The 23000-nt window shown below is 38.6% G+C and overlaps 2 long non-coding RNA genes across 2 annotated transcripts; both read right to left on the bottom strand.

The window, feature by feature from the left end:
- Positions 1-286: 286 nt before the first annotated feature.
- LOC103469066 (uncharacterized) lies at positions 287-12270 on the bottom strand. The gene is made up of 4 exons (XR_534299.3): positions 12052-12270; positions 4945-5059; positions 2549-2579; positions 287-1354 (listed from the first exon to the last, which is right to left on the bottom strand). It is a non-coding gene; the product is annotated as an uncharacterized LOC103469066 (long non-coding RNA).
- Positions 12271-18149: 5879 nt separating this feature from the next.
- On the bottom strand, positions 18150-22023 carry LOC145552693 (uncharacterized). Its single transcript, XR_014088823.1, has 2 exons — positions 19907-22023; positions 18150-18352 (listed from the first exon to the last, which is right to left on the bottom strand). It is a non-coding gene; the product is annotated as an uncharacterized LOC145552693 (long non-coding RNA).
- Positions 22024-23000: the final 977 nt, after the last annotated feature.

Below are 23000 nucleotides of genomic sequence, written 5' to 3'. Positions count from 1 at the left end.
ACTAAATTTGATTTATGTTTGTTTAACACGACAACCTGGATAAATGTAATTTAATTATTTGTAACAAATTAACTTCATTTTTTTAAAAGTTGGGTCACCCGTTCTCTTTTTTCAGTGTTTTTAAAGATTTGATAAAAGCAATTTTAGCAGTTTTTTTTAGTTCTTTTCACAGAATAATTATTTTGTACTGTATATATACTGAAGTGGATTAATTATTAATTAGGAACTGGACTTTTTTCATCCCTGTAATTTTTCTACAAATGTAAACATCCCATAAAAGTGCTAGTTACATTTAGCCAAGTCAAGAAAGAATAAAAGCTGATTCAGACGCAGCAAAGTCGATGAAAAGGTTTCACCTTTTGTTAAAGCTCGGTTAAAAAAAGACAAAGACTTTACAGGAAAATAATATTCAATAATTTTACTCTGCTTACAAGATAAAACTTTCCATCTGTGTCTGTAGATCATATTTGTATCATTTTTGAATTGTAGTTGGGGGGCCGTGCAAAATCAATCCAAAGGCCACAAATGGCCCCCGAGTCATTTAGGACGTAAAATAACTTTACATCAAAAAAGACAATACATTTTTAGACTAGCAGCAGAAAACCTCCAGAAAAAACACGGATATTTCTGAGCTCAAAAAGTTGTAGACGTGCAAAAAAAATGTCAGAAATTTTTAAATTAATTTCACATATTTTCTTGAAAACTTGGAAAAATCTGAGCTCAAAAAAAAAAAAAAAAAAAAAAAACTTTTCAAACTCAGAAAATTTCCAAAAGTCAAAGATTTTTGACTTCATGGGCTCAGAAAATTTCCACATTTGCCTCAGAAAATTTCTGAGATTAATCTCAAAATGTTTTCCTTTGCAAATGTTTGACTTTGAACTCATAAATTTACAAGTGAAATTTATCACAAATCTCTGACATTTTCTTGCACATTTTTAACTTTTCAAGCTCCAACATTTCAATGTTTTTTCTAGAAACTGATCTCTAGGAGTTTCTCTTTCTGCCTCTTTCACAGAAGATGAGTCAGGCAGAATAATCGGTCCGATCCGAGTCCCAGATGCTCGCTGCGCCTTGGCCAGCTCAGATTGTGCGTCTGCTGGGGTCGGCAGACAGAAACAGAGGGATGTTGTTTGAAAACAGCTGCAGTCTTGGAGTGTGTTGTTAATTTGACCGCAGACTCGGCCGACGACTTGGACGCCAGGTGCAGACGGCAGATGGTGTTGCTGCTGGACGCAGATTTCTCTGTTAAACTTTTAAACAAGTTTGCTCGCAGTCAGAGGAGCGAAACAAAAACAAGCTCATAAAGCGCTGTGATGAACGTTACGGAGAGTGTCTCAGTTAAATCAGTCCCACTCTGGAAAGAAGCCACAGAAATTCCTACCAGTCAGACTCACTGATTAGCAAAAAAGAAAATCTAATTTTTATAAACTAAAATCAGCAAAATGTTGTGTTTTTATTCAATACTCAACAGTAAACTAAGCATGAACTTTTTTCATTAAACAAATGGTTCATAGATATGTTATTAACTCATCTCTAAACACTATAAATCAATAATAACTGGTTATTATGTGTTAATTAAGGGTGAAAAAGTGACAAACTCTACCGGCTTCTTGCCAAATAGTGAGTCAGATCTGTTCACCATTTTATCTGCGGTTGTTATGCTAAACATTTCAGATCACCTGGTAAACAGAATAAGCATTCATTTCCTTCTCAGACTCATATCTAATGTGTCTGTAGATGAACTGAAAACATCTGTAAACTATTTATTATGCAAACATATAAAGAAATGCTTTTTTTTATAGACACGGGATCATAAACAAGAAACTTCAAATTGTTTCCTTATTAAATAATAGACATAAAGTTTACTTATTATTTAAGAAAACTGGAAAAAAAAAAAAACCAATCTATTCTCAGAAATAAAAACAATATCTCGGTCAGACTTCGTTTGAAAAGATTTCCTGCATTCAGCCAAGTTTTAACACAGCAAATAAAAGCAGATTTGGTTGCACCAAGATGGTCCTAGTTGCCATGACAACAGAAGGAAACCAGAAAGCTTGGGAAATGTGATCGTCTTGTGTTGCATCAGACGTTCTTGTAAGTAGATTTTAACTTAAAGTCCTAGCTTTGTAGGAGGTCATTACATTTATTTGTGAATTTTGGTCGGTGGATTCTCAAAAATCATTCCAGGGGCCGCGAATGGCCCCGGGGCCTCACTTTGACCACCATTAAAGGGAACCTATTATGATAAATTTACACTTGGCACATTTTTGTGTTTCCATTTGGGTCTCAACTGATTCTAAACACAGACCAAGTACTTTAAAAAAAAACACACCCAGCTGCTTTGTTGGCAATAAGTTTATGATTTTTGGTGTCCGAAAAATGTGCCGAGTCCAAAACGTCAACAGACACTTTGTTGTTACCAAGCAACCCCAGCAGAGTTCTGCCCCGTCACCTAGCAACCAAAGCTGAGCTCCAGCACGTTCTGTCAGCTTATTTTACTGTTGCATAATGGCTGCTGGAAAAGACAAGTGTTTTGATGTTGACTTACCAGAAACCACTTGGATTCAGTTCTTCCTTACCTGTTCAAGGAAGCACAACAGGTCATCTTTACAATGAAGCACATAACTCATCATAATTCTGCTGTGTGACGTTTCTCCCAAGTGTCCCGCAGTAGACGGGTTGCGCTTTCAGTATTTTAGATCCATTAGCAGAACCTCAGGAGGTTCTGTTCATCGGCAAACATACAGAATGTCCTCTGTTTTCCGTCAGGGCGCTCAGCCCTGGACAGCGATGCTGACATTTACCGTCGCCCCGGTGGCAGCGGGTCCAGGGCTGCTGCTCAAAACGATGACATATCGGACACAAAAGGGACGGCAATGTGCAGGAGGCTGCAGCTAGCCCGCCTGGCAGCTACATTTACTCTGACTCCAAACACCTGGATGCACATAAAGGTGAAAGTGTTTCCTGGTCCGTAATTAACTGTGGACCTTTTAGAAAAGCCAGTGACAGAACTTCAACACGTTTTATCTACGGCTCACTGACAGGCACTTTATCAGCTCGAGAAGCACTTCATTAGCTCCACTATTAGCTGGACTGCTGATAGTGGAGCTAATTTTTGGTTCAGCTCTTTAACATATTTTCTAACTTTGAATACATTTAGCGCACTTAGCTTCCTCTAAAGTTGTAATTTTTTTTTGGCTGCTTTGTAAAATTTCAGTTGAGTAAAATTCAGCATCTGTGTTGAAGTTTTGGTTATCAACTCTTCAGTTAGCTAGATGTTCATATTCATGCAATTCTGGTGTAGCACTTTAGCGCCAGCAGAACTACTGTTTATGATTAGCGTTTTTAGGTTTCCGCTGCTAGCTTTTTAGTTAGCGATGCCCACCACTGCTAAAGCTCAATTTTAGAATCAAAATGATAAATAAAGAAGGTTTATGTGACTTTGTGCTTTAGCATTAGCTTCTGCTAAATACTGAATTGACAGTGTATTAGCTTTAGCAGAACTAATATTTATAATTAGCATTTAGGGTTAGCGCAGCTAAATTTTTGTTAATCGTTCCCACCAATGGTGTAGCTCAAACTGAGAATTAGAATGGTAAAGAAAGAGTATTTAAGTGACTTTGTGTTTTAGCATTAGCTTCTGCTAAATACAATGCTAACATAGTGCTTCAGGGTTAGCACAGCTAAATTTTTAGCTAGCAGTGTCTCAAACTGTCAGAAGAAATCTCTCAGGAACAAAACACAAGAATAAAATTATGATTTAAATATATTCCTGTGATAAATTAAATGTGTGGTTTTAAAGGTGATAGACTGGAAGTTTAATATTTAAAGAAATTCCTGATGAGCATTTAGATTTATAACAAAACTGAAGAGAGGGAGTGAAATTATTCAGGGTTCTGGCGCTGACGTGGCAACGTGATTCACTTTGTGTAGACGAGTAAACTCACAAGGACAGGCAGTAATTGGCCTGCCAGGGCTTCACTTTCTATGATTTAAGGTGGACCGTCGCTGCGGCGCACATTCCTCTGCTGCGACACTTTGAGGAAAATAAATAACGCCACTCCTGCTTCTGTAATAAAATCAGAGCTACATGAAGTTTATCCACGACATAAAGAACAAAAACACACTTCGCATCTCACGACAGTGGAGAAAAAAATAGAAAAGCTGTCTGCGTCATGGCTGCAAACAGCAGTTTGTATAAATGAAAACTGTCATATTAGGTTGGAAAATGTTTCACAGAGCAGCTTCTATAAACATATTTAATCAATTATATTCCATTTCTGTTCTAGGTTCACCTTGTTTTTTTGGCAGTATTGTGTATTTTTTATTTGTATGGAAAAATTAAAAATTGATGAATCATTGTCAGATTAAAAGTATATGCTAATTTGTTTTTTTAATGTTCTGATGTAATAATATAACTATAAATGTCATGTTTTCATAAGTGGGAAATCATCAGTTAAAAATAAAATCTTTCAAACATCTCTATGTGCAGTGAATCTATATAATGTGCTTCTTAGAGATAAAGTCCCTGAAAGAATTTATTTTATGCATTTATTTGGTTTTACTTTTATGTCTTGAATGAAGAACATGACTCTAAGCTTTTGTATGAACCGGATGTGATTTTCTGGGGGGCCATGGCCCCCACTCTTCCCCCTCTTAAGGGCACCACTGCCTGTTAGAATATTTTTAGTCCTGTTAGATTATTTCTATTAAATTGTAAAATAAGTCATGAATGGGATAAAAATATCCAGTTATTGCTGCTTCTTCCCAGCGTTTGCACGTCTTTAGTAAAATCTGCGTTTCCTTGTGAATCTTTGGACTCTTTCCTGCTGGAGTGACCGACGGGAGCCGCTTCTGTCATCTGGTGCCAAACGCAACAGATGTAAACACACACACACACACACCTGTAATCCATGCTAACCGTACTGTAGGCTGCACACACACCTTTACTGGACGTATGTGTTTCCACACACTGGTTGTTAGTTCGTACGCCAGTCACGAAGCCGGAGCAGACGGCGGAGGTTGGCAGCAGAACCGTCGGGTTCTGTGTGATTTGGACCTGAAGGCCATGAGGGGGGCAGACATGGAACAAAGTTACACAACAGAGCAAAATAAAGGACTGCACTGTTTTAATAGACGTTAAAACTTTGTTTTATATGATTTGTTTTTGTCAAATTTTAATATTTAAGATTCTCAGAGACAGTTTGTATGATGGTGATTTAGGGAAAAAAATGAAGGAAATTTATGCCAGAATATTCAGAAATTATCTCAGAAATTTTCTACAAAACACTTGGAAATTTTTGAGTTTCAATAGTCAGAAATTTCCTCTGAAATTTTATTGTTCCTAGAACATTTTTGAGATTAATCTCAAACTTTCCGTTTTTTAATAGCAAATTTTCGAATTTTAAAGCCCTGAAATTTTGTTTTCCCTAGAAAATGTTCTGAAAATAATTTTAATTTCTGTGTATTTTTGTTTTAGCTCAGAAATTTCCAGATTTTTTCCTTGAAAAAGTAAAATGTGTTTATATTTCACCTTTTGCAGGTTGTAAAACACAAAATAAAAACACAGATGTGACATAAAACCAAATATAAATTAAAACACAGCTGAAGACGCATTTATTCAGATTGGCAAGAGAATTAAGCTTAATTAATCTCAAAATTTCTGAGTTGTTTGGCAGAAATTTACGTACAAACATTGCCCCAATACGCCATCGTAAATTTGGATCTAAGCAAAAGATTCATTTATTTCTCAAATTAACTGTTAAAACTACATTTTCAGAAAGTTGAGTTTAAAAGCCCCTGCAGTCTGGAAATCACCTAAATGTGTCCTGATGTTTTAAATAAAACCCCAAAGCAGAAAGCTGGAGGAAAATGTGTTTTTTTTAATGAAGGAAAAATAATTAGCTTGCAATCCAAATGAGAAGAAAGTAGAGGAGCCAACAGGCAGCCAGAGATCTGGCAGAGCAGGAGAAGAGAAACGAAGAGCCGGGAGTTTAAATGCACCGAGATGCAGGAGAAAATGGCTCCAAAGGGTCTAGTCAAAGAAAATCAGGAACATCAGAAATATTTAACAGTTGGTGCAGGAAAAAACCTGAACGTCAAACAAAACTAGTAATCTAATGAAACAAATCCAAAACCCAAACAATGAGAATTACAACACAAGAAACAAACAAAAATGGTAAAATGTAGGAAAAAAACAATAAATGTTGTTTTAATAACTCCTTAATGTTGACAGAATAAGTGCTTGTTATTCTGACAGATAATCTATAATCTGAGAAAAGTAACTCAGATTATTAAAACAACAATTATTCTTTAAAACAAGCCTCTATATTTTGCTGAAAAGTTACTTTTAAGATAGTTTGTCTTATTTCAAGTTTGCCAAAATATCTGGACTAAAAATACTTGGCAAGATTTGGAGTTTTTCTGGTTTTTTATTGTTGCCGATACAAATAAACCTGGTTGATTGACTTAAAGGATTAATTATGTGTACTATTAAAATGAAACACTTTGATGAAAGGCGATGCTTGTGCCTGACAGGTGTTTTAATAAAAGCCTCCACAGGGTGACGGCTCTGATGAGAACATTCCCAAACAAACAGAAAGTCGCCCGTTTCCTCCATAAAAGGGAAGTTAAAGTGCGGCAGGTGGTCCGGGTCGCGCTGCGCCACCTGTTTCTCAGCTCCACCAGATGCTGCGCTGCGCGGCCGGGGCTCCTCTCAGCCAGGAATCGGCTCCTATTTATTACCGGCCCCAAAGGGTCGGAGTGGAAGTGTGAGCGCTCATCCTCCGCAGGCAGTGGGAGGTGTTTCATTACCGGCGACACGCAGCAGAGAAAAGCCGCTGAATTTCACCAGAACATCACCTTCAGCAGCCAGAGAAGACAGGAGGAGCTCAGGACTCAAACAGCACAGAGCTAATAAACACACCGATTTACAGCCAAATGGATGCATCTGGATGTAGTTTAGTATCTTTAAATACTTCATTTGTTTCACTCATTTAAAGTAAAAGCTTGTATATTATGACACTGATTGATTTATTTCTGTTAGTATTGATGATTGTGGCGTACAGCTGATTAAAATCTAAAATTTATCACCTCAGAAAATGTTAATCTCATTAGAGACCAATAAAAACATTGGAAAGTTGAGTGGAAGGAAAAAGTGTTGTTGAAAAAGGTGAATAGGTAATAGGGATTAGAGGAGACCTGAAGAACACAGACAGGGATGTATTTATTTTAAACAAACTGGACAGATGATCCATCCATCCATCCATCCATCCATCCATCCATCCATCCATCCATCCATCCATCCATCCATCCATCCATCCTCAGCGATTACATAAATATATTTTTACTTTAATAGAATAATAGCTACTGCAGACTGAGACTCACTTCCTGTCAGTCAGGCTAAAGAACTGTTCAAAAGAATCAGATTGTTCCTGAACGCCACATCACAAATCTGAAAACTATTAACAGCAAAAAATGAATTTATTTAAAGTGTCTCTGCACTCTGAATTCACGAGTTTTTTCCTTTTGAATTAAACTGAACCAGGTATTTTACATGTGGACAGGCTGCGGCTACCAGGAGTCTGTTGGTCTGTCTGTCTTTTCTTTGGCTGAGCTGCTGATTTTGATTCTGTATCGATTTTATTTTCATACCTCAGATGTGACGGTCCTAAAATAAATCACTTCACAGTCCAGTCCATCGCTGAAGCTCACCGCTCGGCTTGTCTGACTCTGTTTGGAAGCGGCAGAGTGAAATAATTTGCTTTTCATTTTGATGTTGGTCAAATTCACTGAGGAGTTTTTTTACACTGAGGCAGAAAATAAACAAAGAGAAAACATCAATATTCCTCCATTAAGTTTTCCTTTTGTCCAGTCCAGCCTGGTTGAGCTGCTTTTTATCGAGTTATTTCAGGCAGATGTCAGAAAATAACCGGGGTCCGCTGAGGCTAATGTGGCCGTCATTAACCTACACGACCTTCATTACAGGAAGAGAGTCAGAAAAACCGTTAAGACATCAGCAGGCGAGAAATTCACCGTTTCTGTGCAAAATGGTATGAATTAAAATTATTCTGAGGTCAGATGTCACATCCATCCATCCATCCATCCATCCATCCATCCATCCATCCAGTTAAATTCTTGGGCCAAATTTCCTCTACATCAGTTCTGGAAAAATATATAATTTCTGAGTCTCAACAAGAAAGTTTTGGTTATGAGCTTCAGAAATGATTCCAATCTGATCTGAAGTGATGAAAACAAAACGAATCCACACCGTCTGTCATCATTTATCGACCACAGATAAAACTGAAAAACCAACTTCATTCATCAAAAACCTGAGTGTCGGATCAGAGAAACAAAATGTTTCAGTTTCTAAAGGTTCAAATTCATCATCAGCTGATTTAGGTGGTGAGAAACGACGACAGTGTGTGTTTTGTACTGTGTGTAAGTTTATGAGTGCAAATACGAGGTGGAGGTCACCGTTCCAATGAACATCTATTTTCTAATTTAATTAATTTTGCGGTGATGTGCTGCGAGGTCGTATGTAACCAAGGTGAAGCTGGAGGACGGACGGTCCCCGCCTGAAGGACGGAGACAGAAACAGCCGTCGCTTTTTATGACAAACTATCAGGTACATTTGTTTTCTATGGGTGGAAAAAAACAGAAAACATTTTTTGTTTTTGTTTCTTTGAGAGGAAGTGACTAATATGACAGAATATTAATGTGCTGTTGTGGAGCTTGTTTGGATTTTCATTATATTTAGAAACAAAATAAAATTAAAACCATTTAAAATCCCGCAGGCTTGTTAAAATTGGCTTTTTTAAACTCTTTAAGATAAGAAACGAGAACAACGGGCGCTCCATTTATAAACATTCTGCAGAAAAGGCTCAGAAAAAGCAGCTGAAATGAGCTCAAAGCATATTTCTCTTAATCTGTTATTTAAAATACTGACATTAAGACTCTGTGCAACGTAAGGGTTGATGGTTCCCAAAACCAGCATGAAGTTTAACATTTCCCCCTCATGTCTGCAGTCCAACACAAAGGAAGTGAGATGTGGAGAAAACCCATAAAACCCAAAAACATCCCCACTGTTGTGCCTCCAGTCGGAGGAAGGAGTCAGGATGTGCATTTTGTTATCTGCTTTTCAGCCGCCGTCATAAACTCGCTGCCATAAACTTGATCCAATCTGTATTTTTCCGTTTAATAATAAAAGAGCGCTCCAGGAACAAAGTCGCATGTGACTTTCTGGATAATTTCTCCGGTTCATTTTCTCCTGCAGCTCTCCGAGCGTCTCTCCGATCTCTGCAGGAGTCAATCTCTCCCAGGCCGACCCCGGTAATCAATAGGCAGGCTGATATTACTGCGGGCTGCCGGTGAGTTATTCCTCCTCGCTGATGGAGGAGAGGGAGGATGAATCTGAGCAGTGGAGCGTTGGCTCAGGATTTGATGTCAGGAGGGACGGACTGAATGATTTTCTGAGATACTTCTGTCAGGAGAAGGATGAGTGACACAACTGCATGTTAGAGTCTGAAGAGAAGATTTCAAGTCCTCCAACAAAACCCTGAGTGGAACTTTAACGAGTTAATTTCGGTTGATTAAATTAATGAGATGGATAGTAATGCGTTAAAAATGTTAACGCAATTAATTTTGTATTTTACTTACAAAAATCGAGAGGTGGAACCTTTGTTGTTTGTTTCTTGTACGCCTGTAAATTTGACGCACAAGCAGCATCCGCTAACAGCAGCGATGAAAGTTTCACTGGGGATTAATATCAAAATGTGATCTGATTGGAAAAGACTACTGTTGTGATGGAGTTTTGCTAAAAGGAGTAAACACATCAGTGAAACCTAAAATATCATCTTAGTGCTAAACATGCAGCAGCTAACGTTAATGTTAGCATCCACATTTCAAAAGAAGCTCCATGAATGACCAGAGCTTCCTGAACCTCTGGAAAGCTGGACTTTGTTCCAGTATGATGGTTAAATCACCTAAACAAATTAAAAACGATAAATGTCTCTGCTGTGGAGCTCATATGTCGTTAACTTATGCAAAACATTTTTTGTTGAAACTGTCTTTGTGTTTGACAGTTTTGTATGAAACACAATCTGTGACAAAATTTATCTCCTCTGCCTTCTGCCTGTGCTAACTGGAACCAACAAATCAGAGCCAGGAGGCGGGTCTTAGCGCTGTCAATCACCCTCCCCCTGTGCTCTCTGCTATGCTGCAGCTAGCATAGCATGTTGTGAATGTTCAGGCTTCTCGCCACAAAGCAGCGAGTACATGAGGTGATAAACAGCGTTAAGACCCGCCTCCGGGCTGTGATTGGTCGTTAGGGAGCGGTGCAGAAATGTAACTCAGGGAAACAGTGGAGGGGATTATATGTCTGATAACAAACTGAGTTTGTTGACAGTTTTAACAAATAAAAAACATTTTCTTTATAAAAGTTGCGTACTGCAGCTTTAAGGGTTTTTGAATTCAGAATGTCGCCTATTTGGTCGATGTAGTTTTCAATTAATTACAGACCCTCCAATTAAAAATCTTAACGTTGTCCCACCGATATCTCTAGCTGTGTGTTCTGATGTTTTAGTTTCTACAAAATAAAAGCTGAAGATCTGCATCCAGTTCAAACAATTTCCTAATCTAATTCTAATCCTGAAGGATTAAAAAAATCTGATTTCAACAAAAGAAAATGATAATTCAACATCAACAGCTGCCTTTCTCTGTCAGTGCAGTTAAGCTGAAGAGCATCCAGCCTTTCCAACAGTTTGAGTGAAACTTTTAAAATCATTATCCCTCCCAGCAGCTGCGTCTGTTTTTGTTTCTGTAGATGTTTTCCAGTCTGAGATAAGCCTTCCTCTTGGTCTTCCTCGGCTCCAGCAGGAGCATCAGCTCCTAAATCACCGCGGCTTTTTGTCAGACACAAACGATCTTGTTCCCCTCAGCTGGCAGCAGAGAGTGAGGACAGATACGATGTAAAGCACAGACACCAGATTAGGTTTGGGATTAGCCATCGATCCTTCATGCAAACACACATTCTTCTCCTCCAACCTGCGAGGCGTCGTTTAATCTCTCCGCTGCAAACCTGGCTCTGAGACGCGTCTCACAAACAGACACAAAAAGATTTACTAATGAATCTGTCCGGCTCCCTGAGGGCCGATAAGGACAGGAGTTATAATTGAAACGGACCAATCAGCTGTCTGCCAGACTCAGGTTTTCAGATAAGGAAGTAAAGGTTTACCAGAAATCAGGATCAGCCAAAGAAACGATTCGTTTCAAGTACAAGTTCATAAAAATCATGTTTCAGTTTTAGTCTAATTAAATTTGACTCTCCTTGTGTTTGACTAGATGATTCAACAAAACTTTAAATGGATTAGCAGGACATTATCAGAGCAATTTAAATTATATGTAAAATGTTATTTAGCTGGACTGCTGCAATGTTTAATGGATTTTATTTGGATCTAGATTTTTATTGATTTAACTTCAAGATTATTTAACAGAAGCTAATTTAAATTAAGTTATGCTTTAATTCAGAAAATTCTGACTGGTTTAAACTGGATTTTTCACTTTTTTGGCCTGAATGTGACCCAAATCCAACCGGAGGTCTCAACATCCCAATTCCGATCTTTTCACCAGAAAATAAAATCTGATTTGTGCCAAATTATATATGGAATTATGTATCCAATTGATTGCAAAATATCTGAAAGGTGCTGTAACATTTTATCCGACTTTTACGTAATTGACGCACGACATGCGTCATAATTCTGCACCAATTTTCCCAAAAGTAGCCTCCCCCAAGCTTAAGTGGCTTTTGCTCCAACTCCTGTCGTCTCCTCTGGTGGCTGAGTTGAGATTTCTGCATTTAATCTCATAACCGTTTCATCCATGGTTTTTAATGACTTACTGCGTGAACGAGCTTATTCACGCAGATTTCATTCATATTTAATTTCTTATTTAATGAAAACACGATTTAAAAACGAAATTGTGTTTGTTCGAGTTTGGCGGAAAATAGACAAAGATTTGCGCACATTTTAAATGGAAACAACAACATAATCTTACCTTTCCTGGTGCGACACATCCAAACAGATCTCTCGCCGGAAGCTGCAGTTAGCACTACGCTAAAGGCCGTTATTGTTCCCTTTTTAACTTAATAATAATAATAATAATAATATATTTTGTTTACTTCTTTTTGTTTTAATCTTCTGACAAGGCTGTCAGCTCTGAATAACTAAAAACCGATTCGTAAACCGCGCGTCCATTGTTACTTCCGTAAACAAAGCGTTGCTGTGTGACGTCATCGTTCTTCTTCTGCGCATGCGGGTCGCTTCATTGGACGCAGCTGAGCTAATCAGGGGGATTTGGACCAGGTGTGAAGGAGAACTACAGGCGATACCAGCCAAATGCTTTCTGAAGATAATTATCTCAGCGAAATGAACTGAAAACTTAAAACACAGCAAATAATAATAAAAAAGCAAAACCAAAACACCCAGGATCATAAATATTTAATAAGATACCAGATTTAATTTGAGGGTTTTTTGTAATTAATTGCATTTTAGTGAGACGACAAAATCAGATTTATTTAATCAGGATAAATTTTTATTAGATTTTTTAGTTGATTCATAAGTTCAGTAACTTACTAATGTTTGAAAGTTTTTGTCAGCTGATGTTCTTGTTAACTTGGTCAAAAGAATATTTAAGATCTGTGGTGATAAATAAAGAAGATAAAATTACATTAAACCTACTTAATTCACTTGTGTGAAACCTGTTGACAAACTTGAATTTAGTTAACTAGAAACATCGTTGTATTAAAAATCTTATCAGTTGATGGAAATCATGTAATTTGTTTACGCTGAGTGAAAAAATGTGAAATAAGTTAAATGAAAGAGTGTTTGCTTTGTCAAACTAAGTTAGTTGATTTAACTCTTGTCCGGAGTGACTTGAAGTAGCCAGTTTGATTCATTAAACTTAGATTAATATGTTTTGCTTTCACATAACAAAATTATGCGAAACTTGTTGAAAAGAAAAAAACTTTAAGCCAATGACTCATTTCTTTGAGTATGACAAAATAAACCTGAATGAAAAGCGTTTTTAAACATGGAAAAAGTTTCTGTCTTTCTTTAGCTGCCAAAGATTCATCGTCAGAAAGCTGGAAGCAGAAAGAAAAGAAGCTGAATAAAACATAAAGTCACAAAGCAGCCGGACCGGCACGGACATGCAGACGCTTCCTACAGGTGCAAATTTATGGTAGGTTTCCTCCCTTTCACATCCCTCCTGACACCTTCATTACAAAGTAAAATAACTCAGAAATTGGACTTTTCCTTCTTCCGTGGATCAGGTAGCTGGATGTTGTTAGAAAGTGAGGACGAGGTTTTAAATAACAAGGTCCAAGTCGACGCCAAACTAATCCTGACACATGAGAGATGGGCGCTCAGAAGAGAGGGATGACCAGGAGTCACTGCGGAGGCTCCGGGTTCTGAATCAGATCCGGCCCCGAGGCGGAGGGGCCCGGCTGAATTTCAATTCAGGCTCAAAAGATTAAGGAGCCGACGTCTCCTCCACTAAGATGGCTCGGTTTAACTGACAGACAGCCGTGGAAATCCACAAAACACAGAGCCTAAATGTTGCAAATCAGCAAAATCGCTTTAATCAGACAAAAATGACCTCAAGAAGTGCAAAATATGGGGTTCCATTAGTGCCAAAAGCATTTTTTATGTGTTTATGTAAGGTATATATCAGAGCTATTATAATAGTTGAGTTTTATTTGGTGGTGACTCTTTGTCTAATTCAGTGAGTGTTATAGAGTCTTTGGTAGTTTTTATTAGTAATCATTAGTTTAATATTGTTTTGCTTTATTTAAAATGTTAGTACTTTTTTCATATTTCGGTTAAAATGACATTGGTTGGCATGTTTTCCTTCATTTTTATAGCTTCATATGAAGTCAAGTTATCCAAACTGTCAAACATGTATAGAAACATGGAACAAATCGCAACATTTAACAGCCAAATACGGGGCGATTCCGTATTTTAGTGACGAGTGGCAACCCTATAACACAAGTAGAAGATCTGCATCTGGTTTAAATCATTTCCTTCGACGCCTGTTCAGAAACAACAGAAGTCGCGTTTAGTTTCTGTTCAGGAAGTAAAAGAGTTGCCTTTAGATTGAGGATTTCGGTTCTGACAGCTGAAAGTGAGAAAAGACGGAGCGTACATCCGTCCCCTTCCTTCCCTCCCGCTCTGCCAGGCGGCGGCCATCAGTCAGCCGTCCTCCGCCGTAAAGGCCGACTCTCTGCCCGCACAGAGGCGAGGATGCAGATTTACAGCTTCAGCCTTTCTGTCCAAACTTCGCCCTCCTTCCCTTCATCAGGCGCGCTGATCCGTGAAAGTTTAGCGAGGCAAATCGATGTGATAAAGCAGAAACATGCCTCATTGATTTGTGCCTCGCTGTGACAATCGATTAAAATCTAGTGGGTTGAAAAAATTTGGGTTTCAGTCAAAAGAGAAATTTTGACGGACGGAAATTAAAGTTTTCAGGATGAAACTTCCTGTTGAAAATAAATAAATACATTCATTTTTTTCAATAAATAAATCTCCAGGTCGTCCTTGAAGAATTTTCTACTATATATAAGAAAGAGATTTATTTTGAATCAACTTAAAGGCGGAATAACCTGCCAATTAAAGATTATAAGAGGAATTTGGCGTTGCTAAATCTGCATAACATTTTCACTTATTTCTATAGTTTGTCAAATTGTTACACATTGTTACACATATTAGTGGGAGTTAGCGCCTAACAAATAAAATCTATTCATGCTTTAGATCCTCTCTGAACATTAATACACTTTCATTGATATGCAGAAGTTAACATCTACAATTTTCCATATTTCTACTCTTTGGGGTTCAACCAATCAGCGCCAAGGAAAATAAATGGCGCTTTTGGATTGGCTGCTTTGCTTTAGTGCCAAGTAGCGTTGCGTTGAGGTATTTTAGCTTCCCACGCTACATTTTCTTTTAAATATTTCAGATGTATTCTACGAAACAATACTGTTTAGAAAAATGTGTTTTGTTCCACTTCTCACCTGTAAACAAGAAACTGCAGCTTTAACACCTGATGAAAGCCTGAAACATCAGGAGATCCTGCAGCTGGTTTACGTTTCACACTCTGTTCCAGCTGAGAGAAGGGGTCAGACCTTCAGATGACCTTGAGGCTGAACGCATGAATCAAGTCCGAGCGAGCAGAGACAAGACGGGGCGTCAGGTTCTGACACCGGGGTCCCATTTCACCTGAGAAGCAGCTCGTCTGAGCAGGTGTGAAATTAAATCATGACGGAGGTGATTTACAGTCAGAGAGCAGAAGAGCCGCCATGACGAGAGAGAGAGGGAGAGAGAGGGGGAGACAGAGGGAGAGAGGGAGAGAGAGAGAGAGAGAAGGAAGGGAGAGAGACAGAGAGAGAGGGAGAGAGAGAGAGAGGGGGGGAGAGAGAGAGAGAAGGAAGGGAGAGAGACAGAGAGAGAGGGAGAGAGAGAGAGAGGGGGGAGAGAGAGAGAGGGGGGGGAGAGAGAGAGAAGGAAGGGAGAGAGACAGAGAGAGAGAGAGAGAGAGGGGGGGGAGAGAGAGAGAGAAGGAAGGGAGAGAGACAGAGAGAGAGACAGAGAGAGAGGGAGAGAGAGAGAGAGGGGGGAGAGAGAGAGAGAGAGAGAGAGAGAGGGGGGAGAGAGAGAGAGAGATAGAGAGAGGGGGGGAGAGAGAGAGAGAGAGAAGGAAGGGAGAGAGACAGAGAGAGAGGGAGAGAGAGAGAGGGGGGGGAGAGAGAGAGAAGGAAGGGAGAGAGATAGAGAGAGAGAGAGAGAGAGAGAGAGACATATGGAGTCAATACACATGATCACTGATCAGCTTCCAGACACAAGTTACAAGAATTTAGTCATTTATGTTAATTTAAAAGAAGGAAGGAAACGAGAGATGGAGGAATGAATGAATGAATGAATGAATGAATGAATGAATTTATTTATTCCGGCTTCATTTCACATTTTAAAAACTTTATTTGCAGATTAATGAAAGTTATTCTGTATTTTTTTTAAAACGGAGCCTATAAAATGGAAGACGTGGAGGTGACCTTCTGAGTGGAAGTGATTTAGGTTTGGGTGCTGATATGAGCGGCTGCTGGACGCAGATACAGACCGAATGTTCGACTAGCAGGAGGGGAAACGTTCCAGCAGCCGGCTGAATAACCTGCAGGTTACCGACGGTTACCGCCAGAAAATATGGACAACATTTACGGAAATAAACTAATATTAATGCAAACATTATGCTGCGGGGAAACGTGAAGAAACAAGGAGCAGCTAGCTGGATTTTATTCAGTATTACAAAAAAGTCAGCAATGGTTTTAAATTTAGATTCTTCTTATATGAAACCATATGCAGTATAAATCTGCCACAGTAGGCAATAAATGTAGGCATCAATCTGACCTTCCCAGGTGAATCAGAGAACCTGCAGCTCTTTATATTGAGCCCAATAATGTGATAAACTCAGTTAAACCCAAAGCTAAGCAGAATCTGCAACTGTTCTGAGAGTGAAGTTAATGACTAATGAATTATTAAAGGGCTGTCTGCTGTTATGATCCAAGAGGTTGTTAAATGTGTTCTGTTTACTGAAGCACAAAGAGCTTCCCCCCTTTTCAAGATAACACTGGCAGCATTTATGTGGGAATGTGAGGCTGGCTGCAGATTATTTCCTTTAGTTGTTTTCCAGAATGTTTGGAAACTGATCTTTTAGCTCTAGATAAGTTTATAAAAACAGGAATCTAATTTTCATTAGCCAGCAAAGTAACAACTAATGAGCTTCAGACAGTTTTCATAACCGATATGATTCAATTTGGGACCAAAACGGCAACATTTGTTGCATTTCCATCCGCTGTGGAAATGCAGGTTTCACTGAGTCAAACCTGCCAAACCCTTTGAGAAACCTGTTCCCCTCCTGGCCTGTGGGGGCGCTGCACCAAGAACCACTGAAGGAAACGACAAAAACCTCAGAAAAAGACACTGAATGGAGCAGCATCAGATTTCTGCAGTTGTAAGTTTTCTCTTTTGACTTTTTAAATAACTTAATAGGATCAGTGTATATATAAAAAAAATCAGCAAAAAGCTCTTTAGATTAATCCCTAAAGTTTAAAAAATAAAAGGAAAATTTAAAGCACCAAAAGTAAATTCTCTTGGTATAATTCTAGAAATTTTCTGAGACTAATGTCAAATTTTCTGACTTTTGAAACTCAGAAATGTCAGAATTTTGACTAGAAATTTTCTGAGTTTTTTTTCTCGTAAATTTTAGAGGTTATGGAAGAAATTTACTCCAAAAACATAATTTAATCATCACATTAACAGTACGTCGGAGCCAAGAAAATAAAATAACTTAAAATTAAGCAAATAAAGCAATCAGATTTGTTTTTGTATGAAATGGATTTTATCCATTATAGATCCTAAAGTGAAAAAAGTTTTTTTTTTTTTTACATCTACTCTTTCAAAAGAAAGGAATCTAGTTTTCAGTTTCTTTTTTGATCAATCAAACAGATTAATTCACAGTTATAAATCAGGATTTGATCACTTTCTTTCAATACGCTTGATATATTTATCCAAGCTCAATAAATTAATTAAATCTGATTTGGTTCAGTAAAAGTCTCTGGTTCTATTAATTATAAAAGTTTGGTAATTAAAAACATGAATACTTTCTGTTGTAATGAACATTTTCCATTGCAGTAAAATTATGTTGGTAACAATTTCATCCTGAGATAAAAAGTCTCTCTCACATTTGCATCATTCATGAAACTGCAGTTGGGACCGCACAAATCAATCCAAAGGCCCCAAATGGCCCCCGCGCCGCACTTTGAACACCCCTGTTCTCTGAGATTTTGACGCTTCCTGGAGCAAATTTTCCTGTCTGATAAAATAAATGGATGATTTTAGAGTCTCTTGTTGCTTTGAGGCAGAAATAAAGAGAAGACCTTTTTATTTACAAAGAATCTTAAAAACTAAGACGCTATAAAGTTATAGTTAGTTATAAATGTTTTCACTTGCGGAGGCAGTGATTGTCAGAAACAGACGCTGTCGTCACTCTTCAGACTTGTACTGAAGCCAGTCGGGTATTAGCATTGCTAATGAAATGAATCAGGATTAGGTTTGTTTAGAATAAGGTTAGGGTTTATTTTGTTACGTAACGTCCTCCGGGGAACGCAGTGAGCGCGTGCGAGCGTTTTCAGGCTCTATTTCTTCCTTTTAATGACTGTTTAAGTTAATAGGATCAGGAACAGCTGGAGGGATTCGACTTTGCTGCTGACTTCATCTGATGGGTTGGAGTCGTCAAACATGCAACGCTGCTGTCATGCAAAGAAATGAGAGAAAGAGCAAATAATTATACAAAATGTTTTGTAAAAGTCAAGCCTCATTTTGGTATATTTTCCTTCCTAACAGCCAGAGTTTTTCTCTAGATTCACTTTTTAAATGTTATTTTGCTAGTTTTTATTCCATTCAGGAATAAAAAGGCTCCTAAACTCAGGGAATGAACCACAACATGACCCGTTCATGAGGACATAATGTGAACATTTTCCAAAGAAGGCTCAAAAACACTTCCTTAGCATTGGTGCAATGTGATTATTCTTAAAAGAAGGGATTTATTTGTCTTGGAAACTACAGTTTAAAGACAATGTATCATCGAAATCCATTTTTTAGCCCTTTTGTTGTGTAATTGGAGTCTCTGAGGGAGCAGAAAAGTCTCCTGGTGCTGCGTACATATCTTTATGTTCTGTTTGGTTCATATTTTTCAATCTGTTCAGTTTTTTTTAGGTCACAGACGTCTGGCTAACCAGTTTTCAAATCCCAGGATTTTTTTTGCCTCATCTTCAAGGATGCCAAAGCTACAAGGGGATAAGTCAAAATGTTCAGCCGAGCCACCAGCAATTAGCAAACACCTAATTGCTGAGCTCATTAACGGAGCAACGCTGGTAAAACGTTAATAAGAGGAGCCATGACACTTCCTGAAGACCGAGTTTCAGGAAGGACAGGAGTTTTAAAGAGACAGAGGCCCAATTTCAAGGCATTACATCCCAAAATCAAATGTATTTTAAATAATATCTGATAGATACGACATTTCTATGACAGCTGAAGGTAACATAGTTACTTCATTGTGATTCAGAATGGCACAACGTGTCTGGAAAATGAACAATACTGCCCTTTTACTATTCTATTGGATATATTTTGTTCCCCCTTTGCTTCTCCACTGAGTGAGAAGGAAAACAGGCACAAGGGGAAGGTCCATGTTCAAATATGGAATATGAATGAAAGTCTGTATCTTTTTGTTTCAGAGCTGCAGAGATTTAACAGAACTGAGCTGTGGACTGCTCCAGTTCCTGCTGCAGCTCAAAAATATCTCATAAATATTTCCTTTGACAAAAAACAAAAGTGCATTTGTTACATTTGTGCTGCTTTTTATTGGTTTTCTAAGTAAATGTTGAAATATCATGTAAACAAAGCAGCAAATTAAAGTTAAAATGAAAGAAAAAGGGTTAAAAACAGCTGAGAGTTGTCTTGTTCATATAACATTGGTGCATTTTTACTAATTTCCTGTGGAAGAAGATGATTTGACTGATTAAGAGCAAAGCACAAAAATATCAAAGTTTCATTACTGAAATGTGAGTGAAATGTGATGAATACATTAATGTCAGAAAATAAAGTTTAATTTAATTCATGTGTTAATAAATAGCATCAGAGTTTTCCTTCACACTTTTCAGCAGTGTGTTCCCAAAAAACTCCCCAAACTTGCAAAAACGCTCCAGTGTGTGTGTGTGTGTGTGTGTGTGTGTGTGTGTGTGTGTGTGTGTGTGTGTGTGTGTGTGTGTGTTGATGATGTTCAGCCTGGGGTCGTATTGCGTTACCTGCTGCTGCAGTGAGCCGTGTTAACTCGGACGTCGTGATCTACCTGCTGGTGCAGCTATTTAATTCAGGCTGCAAACAAAGTCGGGGCGAAGGAGAAAAAACGCAGATGGCCTGATCCATCCGGTGGGAAATCTCCAACATGGCGTCTGCCCAACAACACTCCCAAATATGTGTGGATGTGTTTGAGGGGGCAGCAGAGGGAGACTGCAGCTCTTTATGAGTTGCAGCTCTATTCTGGTGGATTAAGGAAACTCTGCAGCACAAAAAAACCTGGAGACAAATATTTGATGTGTTTTCTAATTAAAGTTACTGTTCAGATTCTTGTTCTCTACTTCAGTCTAAGCTAATATTTGTTGCTTGGCAACATGTTTGAGACTCTTTTCAAACGTGTAATAAACCCAAAATCAACTCTTCTGGTTCCACATTCATATGGAACTAAAAGCATCTGCAGTCTGAACGGTCATGTTGCATTTTATGCGACCTTCAGGTCACTGCCATCATCACTCTGCACCAGAAGAAACCAGACGATTCTTCTGTTTTTCTTTCATATAGAAAGTACGCCTGGCTCCATGCTGACGTGTCTGTTAACTTTCTGGAAATCTGTTTCAAAAGTTAAGCAGCTTCCTAACGGCTTTCAGTTAAAGAAAATAACAGTTTTAGTGTTAAAAATCCACTGAAGCTTCAGCAGTAGCAGAGATGCTAGTGAAGTTATGCAAATCAAGAGTTTCACTGTTGGACGTCTTGCGTTGTTTTCGGCAGCCATTGTTTGTGTGACGTCATCTACGTTCTTCTTCTGTGCCTGCGGTTCGCTTTGAGATCGTAAACCGAACCCAAAGAAGATGATTGTAGTCACATTTAATTAGTACCATGATTGACCACAAACAGAAATTATTCCATTTCTGCAAAAACTGATGAAACCTGCTGTGTGAACGTGCTGATGCGCCTCAGCTAGCTGATTGGTGGAGAAGCTTATCAAACTTGTTAGCAACCATTTTATTTATTATGAGAATTTTACACTTGACTGAAATTTCAATTTAGATAGTTGGTTAATTCACCCTCCTTACAGTTTTATTTGGCGGGCAGGTTTCTATTCAAGCATTTTGTTCATCTCTCATCCTGTTTCCCTGCTCACATCTTGTCTTATTTTTATATTTCAGCTCTCAGGATGCAGTTGGAGCATCTTTTTATTTGGACAGTTAAGTATTTATTGGGTTCTTTTTCTTCCCAAAGTCAAACCGCAGCCTGGAGCCGCTCTTATCGGCTTGATTTCTTGGTGCTGTTACAATAACAAAACAACAGAAACGGAGCATTAATACTTCAGGCTCCGCGCCTGTGAAGGCAGATGCATCTCACAGCGTAACCTCGCATTCATCAACAGTTTTCTGTTCACTTTATTGACTCCTGTGAAGCTTTGTCAGTCTGATCGGAGGCACCGCCATACGTCCATGTACAGCACACAGTGACAGCGGCGCATCGATCTGGAGGTGGGAGCTGTAAAATGAGCGCTGATGGATCGGTGAGGTGGGCGGCTCGGCCTCGTCATCCGGGGTTTTCATGCCAGATCCCTGCCGGCTCATCAGCGAGAAGTCCCTTTCTACACATCCACCGTTTCTGCAGAATGTTCCAGAGTTGCATAAAGAAAGAGCAGCTGTTATACCTGCAGAGCTCAGAATATGGGATGAAACGAGACAAGCTTCTCGTCTCTTTCATCTCTTTTTTAATTTGATTTATTGATTTGAAGGCGAGCCTTGATATTTGGGGGAAACTCCCTGCAGCATGAGGTTGATAGAGAATGTTAAAGTGGATGAAATCTTAAAAAGTTACATCTAAAGCTTTAAGTCTCTGCGGCAGAAACTTTTATCACCGCCATAGCCGAGTTCTGGCTTGGTCTATTTCCTGGTGGTGACAAAGATATTTCTGCCAGTAACTCTCATTTGTCCCTACAGTAGATTCTCCTGGTACCGATTTGGTGTTACTTTCTCTGTGTTGCTTGTTTGTCTCTTTCATAGAAGCATCTCTGCCTCAGGGCCGTCGTATTTACCTGCATTTCCTTTGGTGCTATTGCTAACTAGCTGCGTTTACATTACAAATGTGCACAAATCTTTGTCTATATTCTGCTAATGCAAATAAAAGACAGTTTCGCATGTGCGGTGTTTCTATTAAATAAGAAATTAAAATCACACATGAATAAGCTGGGAACGCGATGAGCCAATAAAAATCATGGCAGTGATGGATGTAAAAGGTTACATGAAACATATTCATAACTTAGCCATCATCTATCGGCCAATCGACTTTGGAGTGACAAGCCCCGCCTACCAGGGAGCGGTTAGTCTGTGGCGCTTTGGGGAAATTGTTGTCGGCCATTTTACTGGTGAGTTACCAATTAAACAAACCTTTTATGAACTGATGCAGTGAGAGGTCTGATGGAGTGGAAAAAACAAACATCATCCTCCTGTCACTTCCTGTCGTCTTCTTCCTCGTCGTTTCTGCCAGTAGCAACATCCGGCTGGTGATCATCTGACTCATGATGTAAAAAAAAAGTGTTTGGATACGGCTGTAAACCACCTCTTCCCAGCTTTTCTAAATGAGCTTGCTTCCTTTAAGAACATCTATTTTTGTAATTTCAATTTGCAATATTCTATGATTAATGGAAATGCAGTTACTGTGTGCTCCCATTTTTTTATTTATATGTATTTTATGATATAATTATATTTTCTCATGTATTGGATCTGTGTTCTCTTTGTGCTTCATTCATGTAGAAAGTTCCTCTGGCTTTCTGAGTGGAGCCTTTGCTGCTGTTGGTGACATGTGTTTTAAATGTTTCTATTTTTAAAGGTTTTTCTCTGGTTCGCTGTTTTCTTGGATGGAGCTGTTGGTGTCATCTTCTCTTTGTTTTCCTTCCCTATAGAAGGTACGCCTGGCTCCACGCTGATGTGTTTAGCTCCACTAACGTTCTGGAAATCTGTTTCAAGAGATAAACAGCTTCCTAACAGTGACAAACTGTTTTCATGTCTTTCAGCTAAAGAAAATAACAATTTTAGTGAAAATTGTTATCAAACATAAATAACAATTTTCTGTTTGATGGTGTAATTT

This window comes from Poecilia reticulata, chromosome 8 (genome assembly GCF_904066995.2).
Source record: "Poecilia reticulata chromosome 8, P_reticulata-male-v2, whole genome shotgun sequence".
Lineage (NCBI taxonomy): Eukaryota > Metazoa > Chordata > Actinopteri > Cyprinodontiformes > Poeciliidae > Poecilia > Poecilia reticulata.
This window is presented reverse-complemented; position numbering and strand designations above follow the sequence as displayed.